The sequence below is a fragment of the Oryctolagus cuniculus genome, chromosome 20, assembly GCF_964237555.1.
Source record: "Oryctolagus cuniculus chromosome 20, mOryCun1.1, whole genome shotgun sequence".
NCBI lineage: Eukaryota > Metazoa > Chordata > Mammalia > Lagomorpha > Leporidae > Oryctolagus > Oryctolagus cuniculus.
The window spans coordinates 48,840,610-48,849,431 of NC_091451.1; the positions used below are offsets into that span (position 1 = coordinate 48,840,610).

An 8,822-nucleotide genomic window follows, 5' to 3' on the forward strand; every position below is an offset into this window, starting at 1 on the left:
CCAGTCAGCATGACATGGAGAGAAGAACAGGGACTCTGGTCACATGGTCTCTGGGACTGGCTCTTCCTGCAGCTGTGATTCAATCTTTTTTTTTATTTTTATTTTTTTAGAATATAAAATGCATCTTTTGTATTGTTGTGGCTTCCCCCCTGACCTCCCACCCTCCCGTGGCCCTCCCCTCACCCACTCCCTCTCCCATCCCGCCCTTCATCATGTTTCGTTTTCAATTGCCTTCATATATTGAAGATCAACTTAGTATATACTAAGCAGGGATTTCAACAGGTTGCACTCACACAACCGAACCAGATATAGGGTATTGTTCGACTAGTAGTGTTGTTTTTGAGTTTCATAGGTAAACATATTAAGGACAGAGATCCTGCGAGGGGAGCATGAACCCAGTGACTCCTGTTGTTGATTTAACAATTGGCGCTCTTATTTATGATGTCAGCAATCACCCGAGACTCTTGCTATGAGCTGTTTAGGCTATGGAAGCCCCTTGAGTTCACCGACTCTGAACTTGTTTAGTCAAGGCCATATCACAGTGGAGGTTCCTTCCTCCCTTCAGAGAAAGGCGCCTCTCTCCTTGATGGCCTGATCCTTCTGCTGGGGTGTTGTTCACCAGGATCCTTCATTTAGATTGTTTTTTGCCACCGTGTCATGGCTTTCCATGCCTGTGAGACTCCCATGGACCTTTTAGTCAGATCCGAATGTCCCAAGGGTTGATTCTGAGGCAGGAGTGCTGTTTTGGTCATTTACCATTCTATGACTCTGCTGTGTGTTCTGCTTCCCCCGCAGGATCATTCTCTCCCTTTTGGTGATTCAATCTTAGGACACTGATCATTATGCTGGAGCCACAGACACAGCTCCCCATGATGTGGACTCCAGCCCCAGAGTGCACAGCCACTGTGTGTCCCACTTTCTGCTCTCCCCTGAACCACAGCAGGTGCAGGGGGTCCCACGACACTGGAGCAGAACCAGATCAGCTGGAAGGGCACACCCAACACTTTCCATTCAGTGATTACCTTGACCGCTGATGTCCAGTGCAATTCCCTCCTGAGTTCAGGCAGGGAGCCCCCCAGGAGGGTCCCAGGACCTAGAGGATGAAGAAGTCCCTGTAGGCTTCCCAGGGGCCTGCAGAAGCTCAGCCTGAGACACAGCTGAGCTGCAAGTACATTCCTGAGTGCTGTGACATTCACACAGGGACCACAGACTGTTCCAGGATTATAGGGGAAATGCAGGTCGGGTTAAAGTCTGCAGAAAGTGAGTGTGGATCACCCACATGTAAAGAAAAGGTTGGTTCAGTGCACTCTTTCTCGTTGTGGTAGGAGAGGGATGAGTGGAATAGTTGCTGTTTAACAGATCACGGCCCTGTCTCAGCTGTTCCTGGTTACACAGGGAAAACTGAAACTGTCCAAAGCTTTCAGTACACTGAGGGTGCTGTCCTGAGTCAGGTTGGTAGAGACTCAATAGTGTCCTCAATATTCCCACATCTCTGATCCTGGTGAGCAACAGTCACTGTCCATGAACCAAATTGTTCATTTAGGACCTCTTCCTTTTACATCAAACTTTCAATCCGTCATTGAAGTTGGAAGGGACAGATCAAAAAGTAGAATTCTTCCCTCAAAACTGTTACAGGAGAGGAAACCCCAATTCCCTGACTGGAAACCAGGGCTTGGGCTCCCTATGCACACGTGTATGACCAGAATCTGGGCTCAATGCTTCTAGTGCGCCCCCTGGTGGAGCGGCACTCCCCTGCAGGTAGGTTTGTGTCTTGGCACAGCCTGAGGGCCCCTCACTGTGTCTCTGGCACAGAAATAGGTGGCCATGTCTGAAGCTGTCAGACTGGTCATTTTCAGATCCACCGTGGTCGAGGTTTTGGAGATGGTGAATCGGCCATTCACCCAGCTCGTGTAGTATGCTCTAACACCAGTACTAATGGCTCCGATCCATTCCAGCCCCTTTCCTGGAGCCTGGCGGAACCAGCCCATGCTGTAGCTACTGAGGGAGAATCCAGAGACTGTGCAGGTGAGTGTCAGGGATGCCCCAGGCTGGACCAGGTTTCCCCCGGATCCTCCAGCGACTGACACTGGACACCTGCAAATACAAACGTCCTGGTCAGGACACTGTCACTCATACTCTCTGTGTCTCTCACTCACATCCTCTCCCAGACTCAGTGCCCCGCGTTCCCCATCATTACCTTTGAGCACAGCAACCAGGAGAAGCCAGCGCAGCCCAGTCTCCATGGTGAGCGTCTGTGTTGAGTGCGATCATTGAGTGGACACCTGGGAGTCCTGGGGCTGGAGCTCCTGTGCCAGAGCTGCAAGGTGAAGGCTGGGCTGGTTTTCATGGGCAGAGGGAGGCCCTATTTGCATGTGCTGCCCCTATATAGCAGGCATGGGGTCAGACGCCTCAGACAGGACAGTGCCCAGGGCAGACGTGGTGACCTGGGTATGTAGGGTGATAGCTATGATAGGATTCAGATCATATGAAGTTTTATGTTATCATAATTTTAAAAAGCTGAAGGCAAAAACCTTGTTTCATTTTAATATTTGTGTATCCTTCGTAACCAGTGGTAGCAATAACATGTCCTTCATTTATTTAAATAACCATTAGTTCTTTATCATCTATATGAAAGACATTTGGACAGTGATAGAGAGAGAAGGGGTGAGAGATACAGAAATGTAGAGATGGAAAGAAAAGGTGACAATGGGAGATTTCTGCCTTTGGGTTGAGAGCCCCAGACATCCCAAATGCCTATGACATCTAGGAGTTAGTCTTTCTGAACCCTGGAGCAAGAAACCGTGTCTGTAATTCCAACGTTGGTGGTAGGGGCTCCTTTGCTTGTAGCGTTATCTACAGTTTTCCATGATGCATTATGAGGGGAAAGTGTGGGAAGCCATGAGGCTGGGCTCACTCAGTTCTCTGATGGGAACACGGGTGTTCCTAGTGGGGACTTAGCCAATTTTGTCCTAATGCCTGTTGCCCACTTTTAAACAGATGAAGGACTGCAAGTGGATTTTTTAAGGTTAACTATGTTTTTTTTCCTTATTCATCCATTGACCTTAAAGTTTAAAAACTGTTTAAACTGTTTAAAGTGTTCCTGAACACAGAACTCTGTACATGGTAGTGGGGTTTGTGTGCTCCTGGAATGTGCATGGTAGAAATGGGCACAGATGAACTCAGTCTCATGCACATTTACACCTCCTTTCCATCACTCTGTTGGGAGGCCTGGAGACCTCAGTTCTAGTTATTTGTGGAACCTGTTGTGTGTTGTGGTGAACTGAGTCAGCCCACTGTGGTGTGGGCAGAATTATTCCTGCCTTTGGTGGTGCTTTGTGTCCTGGTATCAGCAGTCCCCTGTCCCCCCCTCTTCCCTGTGTCTAGTAATCATGACTCTGAGTTGAGGTCAAGCACTGGGTAGAAGTCACTGTGTCACAATTCATCCGCAGCCCTGGGTTCAGCTTACAGCTTTGTTCACAATAGTTCAGTCAACAATGATCAAGTGTGCATAAAACAGTGAATGGATTCTTTCACATTTGGGCATAGAATATTATTCAGTATTAAGAAGGAGATTTTTCTGTCATTATGAAACATGGGTCAGCCTGGAGCATAATATGCTAACAGAAATAACCACGTAGATGTGGACACATAGTATGTGACATTAGTTATATATGCAGCAGACAAGCTTGAACTCACAGAGGTAGGCAGTGCAATGGTGATCACTGTGTACCATGACCCAAGTGTTTGTTCCCTTCAAGCTAGCGGGAAACTGGGAGAAGTTCCAGGCTCTTGGATTCATGCTGAGCCCTCCTAGACTTTGCAGCCATTCACGAAGTGAACCAGTGGAAGGAATTCTCCCTCCATCTGTTGGTCTCTTCCTCTCTTGCTATAACACTGTGATTCACATTTTTTGTAGGGTCAGCAGCAACACAGAAAGCCCAAAACTATTTTTGGAGGCACAGTGATTTCCTTCTTAACTGAATTGCCTGGGCTCTGGGTCTTGGGAGCCAGATGGGAGGATGAGGACCAGTAAAATGGAAACAGAAAAGGAAATGCCCCCTAAAGAATAAGGGCAGAAGAGGTGTCTGGCTAGTGTTCACTTGGATTCTGAGCTTAGGTGAAGTCCATGAGCCAGAAACCCATGCCTACTGGGATAGAGTGTGCATGAATATAACTGTGTTTTGAGAATACAGGCTTTATATGGAGACACATCTCAAAGCATCCATGACAAAAGAGTATAAATGGTTTCTAATATGAAAAGGCCTCCATTCCTTTCTGATGTCAGGCCAGGTTGTGGCATTCAAGCCCCAGCACCTATGGGTGTCTCCTGGGCCTTGATCATTTTCCTTCTATTTAGTAGGGGTTTCTGTGCCAACCATGTCCAGTTAGGTGCCTACTGGTACCAGGGAGTCTTTCTAACCCAGCGCAGTGTAAATCCAGCTTCTGTACCAATTTTGACTGAAGCAGCTTCTGCTTCACACAGTCTCCTTCACAGACTGCATGAGGCTCTGAGCATTGTGAACCAGCATGTCTGTGGCCTGCTCAGACTCCTTGTCGCTGATGGGAGTCCGGCCAAGCATGATAGCCTTCACTGTGGACAGGATTTTGAGCTGGGTGCTTATAGTTGGGATTCGTTCACACACCTGTAAGAGGTTGGTTCTAATCCGCTTATCTGTGCACTGCTTGGCAACCTCCTTGGCCAACCGAGTCACCTCATCCGAGGCCTTGGCGATGTCCTTGGCACACTGAATGAGTGCCCGCTTGGTACCACTGCCTCCTCTCACAAGCCGAGAAATCTCGGCCATCAGCAGAGCCATGCGTTTGGCTGCTGCAATGATGTCATTGCCCTTGTTGGACCATTTGTGAGCTTCATCATGGAGCTGCCTGGCAGCCATCATTATTGGCTGGTTAATCACCTCCCCAGCTATCTGCGGCATCTAAAATGAAATAGATACTTAAAATAACTTGAAGATTAATTATACATATGATTAGGAGCCTATTTCCTAATGTTGAAAAATCTCAAGCAACTGAATCCCAAGGGAAGCAATCAATTCCTTAAATGCAGTGATGATAAGGTGGAGACAGGAGCAGCACTGGAGTGAGCCTGAGGGATTCCTGCCTCCCATGTCAGGATGCTGAGTGCTGTGTCCTAGTTTGGTTCCAGTGTCAGAGTCCTGTCTAAGCCCCTTTGGGAGGCAGTAGGTGTAGTTCCAAGTAGTCCCATGTGGGAGCCCTGGACAGAATTCCAAGCACCTGGCTGTCACCTGACCTAGCTGAAGCTTTTGTAGCCATCTGGGAAGTGACCAGGAGTTAGAAGATCACTGTCAGTCTCAGTCTCTTTGTGGTTTTGGACAAATACATACAGACAAATTTTTAAATAAAATGATAAATTTTTTTCACAGGCAGAGTAGACAGTGAGAGAGAGAGAAACAGACAGAGAGAAATGTCTTCCTTTACCATTGGTTCACCCTCCAATGGCTGCTGCAGCTGGCACACCACACTGATCCGAAGGCAAGACCCAGGCACTTCTCCTGGTCTCCCATGTGGGCACAGGGCCATCCTCCACTGCACTCCCTGGCCACAGCAGAGAGCTGGCCTGGAATAGGGGCAACCAGGACAGAATCTAGCACCCCAGCCGGGACTAGAATCCAGGGTGCAGGCGCCGCAGGTGGAGAATTAGCCTAATGAGCCGTGGTGCCAGCCAATAAAATGATAAATTTTAAATTTTATGGTACAGCTATAAATTTTAAAAGAAGATATAAAGGCAAGCATATAAAATGCTACAAATCTGGGAACATCATGTATGTCCATGTTAGAAGCACAACGAGACATCACATCACTCCTGTTAGAATGGCTATTACCAGACATACCAGAGCTGAAATGTTTTATGGAGGTAGAGAGAGATGATAACCCTGGTACAAGTCTGTGTCAGGTTAATTAGTAAAACCGTATGGAAAAACATCAAAAACTAGAAATAGAATTATTACATGATGTTCAAGCACCATTGCATGGTACAATGAATATGAAATCCCAGGGAGGTGTCCACGGGATCCGCAGTCACTGTGGCAAACACCTCTGCAGTTCCTTGTTCATTTAAAGCACCGTCATTCAAAAGAGTTCACACATGTGATCCAGTGACATCTCATGGAAGCAAGAATGGAAAATGAAGAAATGGACAAAGTTACATTTTAATAGGAAGTTTACAAGCAGTAGAGTAAGAAATTCTGTAATTTTGGACAACTTGGATGACCCTGAAGAATAATGTGCCTAGGATAATATGTCAGTAAAAGTACACTCTGCTAACCACCCAGGCAAAGAAGACACATAATATGTGATGCTACCTACATGGGATAAAAGGCTGAAGGCACAGAGGCCGGAAGTACGATGGTGAAGACCAATGTCTGAGCGACGGAGGAGCAGAGAATGGTGGAGCAATGTCAGAGTTCTAGTCCCAAAGGATCCACACACTGAGGGATCTCCTGCACAGCATGGTGACAGAGCTTAAGAGAATATTGTGAGTAGAAAATCCTAAAAGAAGGAGACAGCTGAACTCCACCAAAAACATGTGTTGAGGTATGAACGTGTCATCAAGTCTGACTTCATAATTCCACTCAATATGCATTCATTTTGTCCACACATATCATTGTACCTCATAGTGCTATACTGAATTCTTATTTATAAAACATTTATGAATATGAAATGGCAACGATGGCCAATCATGAATATTCAGATCTCTGAATACTGGTGTTGTGTTTGCCAATATTTTATGGAGATGATAAATAAAGGCAGTGGTCTCAGGCTTGGCAGCTGGAACGCAGGAGGTTGGAACTGAATCATTGTTCCCACCTTGGTGACGGGGCCTCATAACACATCCATCATCTACTGTCTTCCAGGGTGCATTGTCAGTACAAGTATGGGAAAGCGTGGAAATGGGCTGTGTCCAGAATTTTGATATGCAGCCTGGGTGTCTCCCTCTCTAATACTGATCTAAGACTCCAAATGGATTGATGACGCCAGTCAGCATAGACAGGGAGTGAAGAGCAGGGACTCTGGACACATGGTATCTGGGTTTGGCTCTTCCTGCAGCTGTGATTCAGCCTCAGGACACTGATCATCATGCTGGAGCCGCAGACACAGCTCCCCGTGATGTGGACTCCAGCCTCAGAGTATACAGCCACTATGTGTCCCACTTTCTGCTCTGCTGAACCACAGCAGGTGCAGGGGGTCCCACGACACTGGAGCAGAACCAGATCAGCTGGAAGGGCACACCCAACACTTTCCATTCAGTTATGACCTTGACTGGTAATGTCCAGTGTATTTCCCTCCTGAGTTCAGGCAGGGAGCCCAGAGGAGGGTCCTAGGACCTAGAGGATGAGGAAGTCCCTGTAGGCTTCCCAGGTGCCTGCAGAAGCTCAGCCTGAGACACAGCTGAGCTGCAAGTACATTCCTGAGTGCTGTGACATTCACACAAGGACCACAGACTGTTCCAGGATTAAAGGGGAAATGGAGATGGTTTATAAAGTGTGGAAAGTGAGTTCAGAACACCCACAGTTTAAAATAAGATGGTTGGTTCAGTTCAGCACACAGAGCTGCTCTGACAGGAGGTAGGGATGACTTATACAATTGAGGTAGCAAATCAAGATCCTGGCTCTGCACTCTGTGGATTTGAGGGAAAACTAATGTTGTCCTATAGTCGGTAGTGGCCTGAGAACGCTGTCCTGAGTCAGACGGGAAAACACTCATGAGGTCCCCAGATTGTCCCACATCTCTGATCCTGGTGATCCTGGAAGCCACGGTCATCGTGCACAAACCTGAATGTGTCAATTTAGGACTTCTTCCTGTCACATCAAACTTCTCTACATCAGTGACGTCAGTATAAGGGACAGAGACATAAAAGGAGAAGTCCTCCCTCAAAACTGTTACAGGAGAGGAAACCCCAATTCCTTGACAGGAAACCAGGGCTTCATCTCCCTCTGCACCTGTACAGACCAGATTCTGGCTCAGTGTGTCTTGTGCGCCCCCTGGTGGAGCCGCACTCCCCTGCAGGGAGGTTTGCTTCTGGGCTCAGCCTGAGGGCCGCTCACTCTATCTCCTGCGCAGAAATAGGTGGCCATGTCCGCGGCTGTCAGACTGTTCATTTGCAGAGACACCGTGTTCGGGTTGGTGTTGCTGGAGATGGTGATTCAACCATTGACGCAGCTCTCGTATTTGTGCTACCACCACTCCAAATGTATCTGATCCACTCCAGCCCCTTCCCTGGAGACTAGGGGGCCCAGTTCATGTAGGAGCTACTAATGGTGAGTCCAGAGACTTTGCAGGTGAGTGTCAGGGATCCCCCAGGCATGACCAGGCCTCCCCCGGACTCCTTCAGCTCCTGACACTGGACACCTGCAAACACAGACGTCGTGGTCAGGAAGCTGTCACTCACACTCTCTGTGTCTCTCACTCACATCCTCTCCCAGACTCAGTGCCCCGTGTTTTCCATCATTACCTTTGAGCACTGCAACCAGGAGAAGCCAGCGCAGCCCAGTCTCCATGGTGAGCGCCTGTGTTGAGTGCGATCACTGAGTGGACACCTGGGAGTCCTGGGGCTGGAGCTCCTGTGCCAGAGCTGCAGGGCGAGGGCTGGGCTGGTTTTCATGGACAGAGGGAGGCCCTATTTACATGTGCTGCCCCTATATAGCAGGCATGGGGTCAGATTCTCAGACAGGACAGTGCCCAGGGCAGACATGGTGTCTTGGGTGTGTAGGGTGATGGCTATGATAGGATTCAGATCATACAAACTTTTTTTTTCTCGTTGTTGTTTTACCAGTTGTAGGCAA

At 48.0% G+C, this 8,822-nt stretch overlaps 1 pseudogene; it reads right to left on the minus strand.

The window, feature by feature from the left end:
- Positions 1-4,166: 4,166 nt before the first annotated feature.
- On the minus strand, positions 4,167-8,114 carry LOC138847243 (vinculin-like; annotated as a pseudogene).
- Positions 8,115-8,822: the final 708 nt, after the last annotated feature.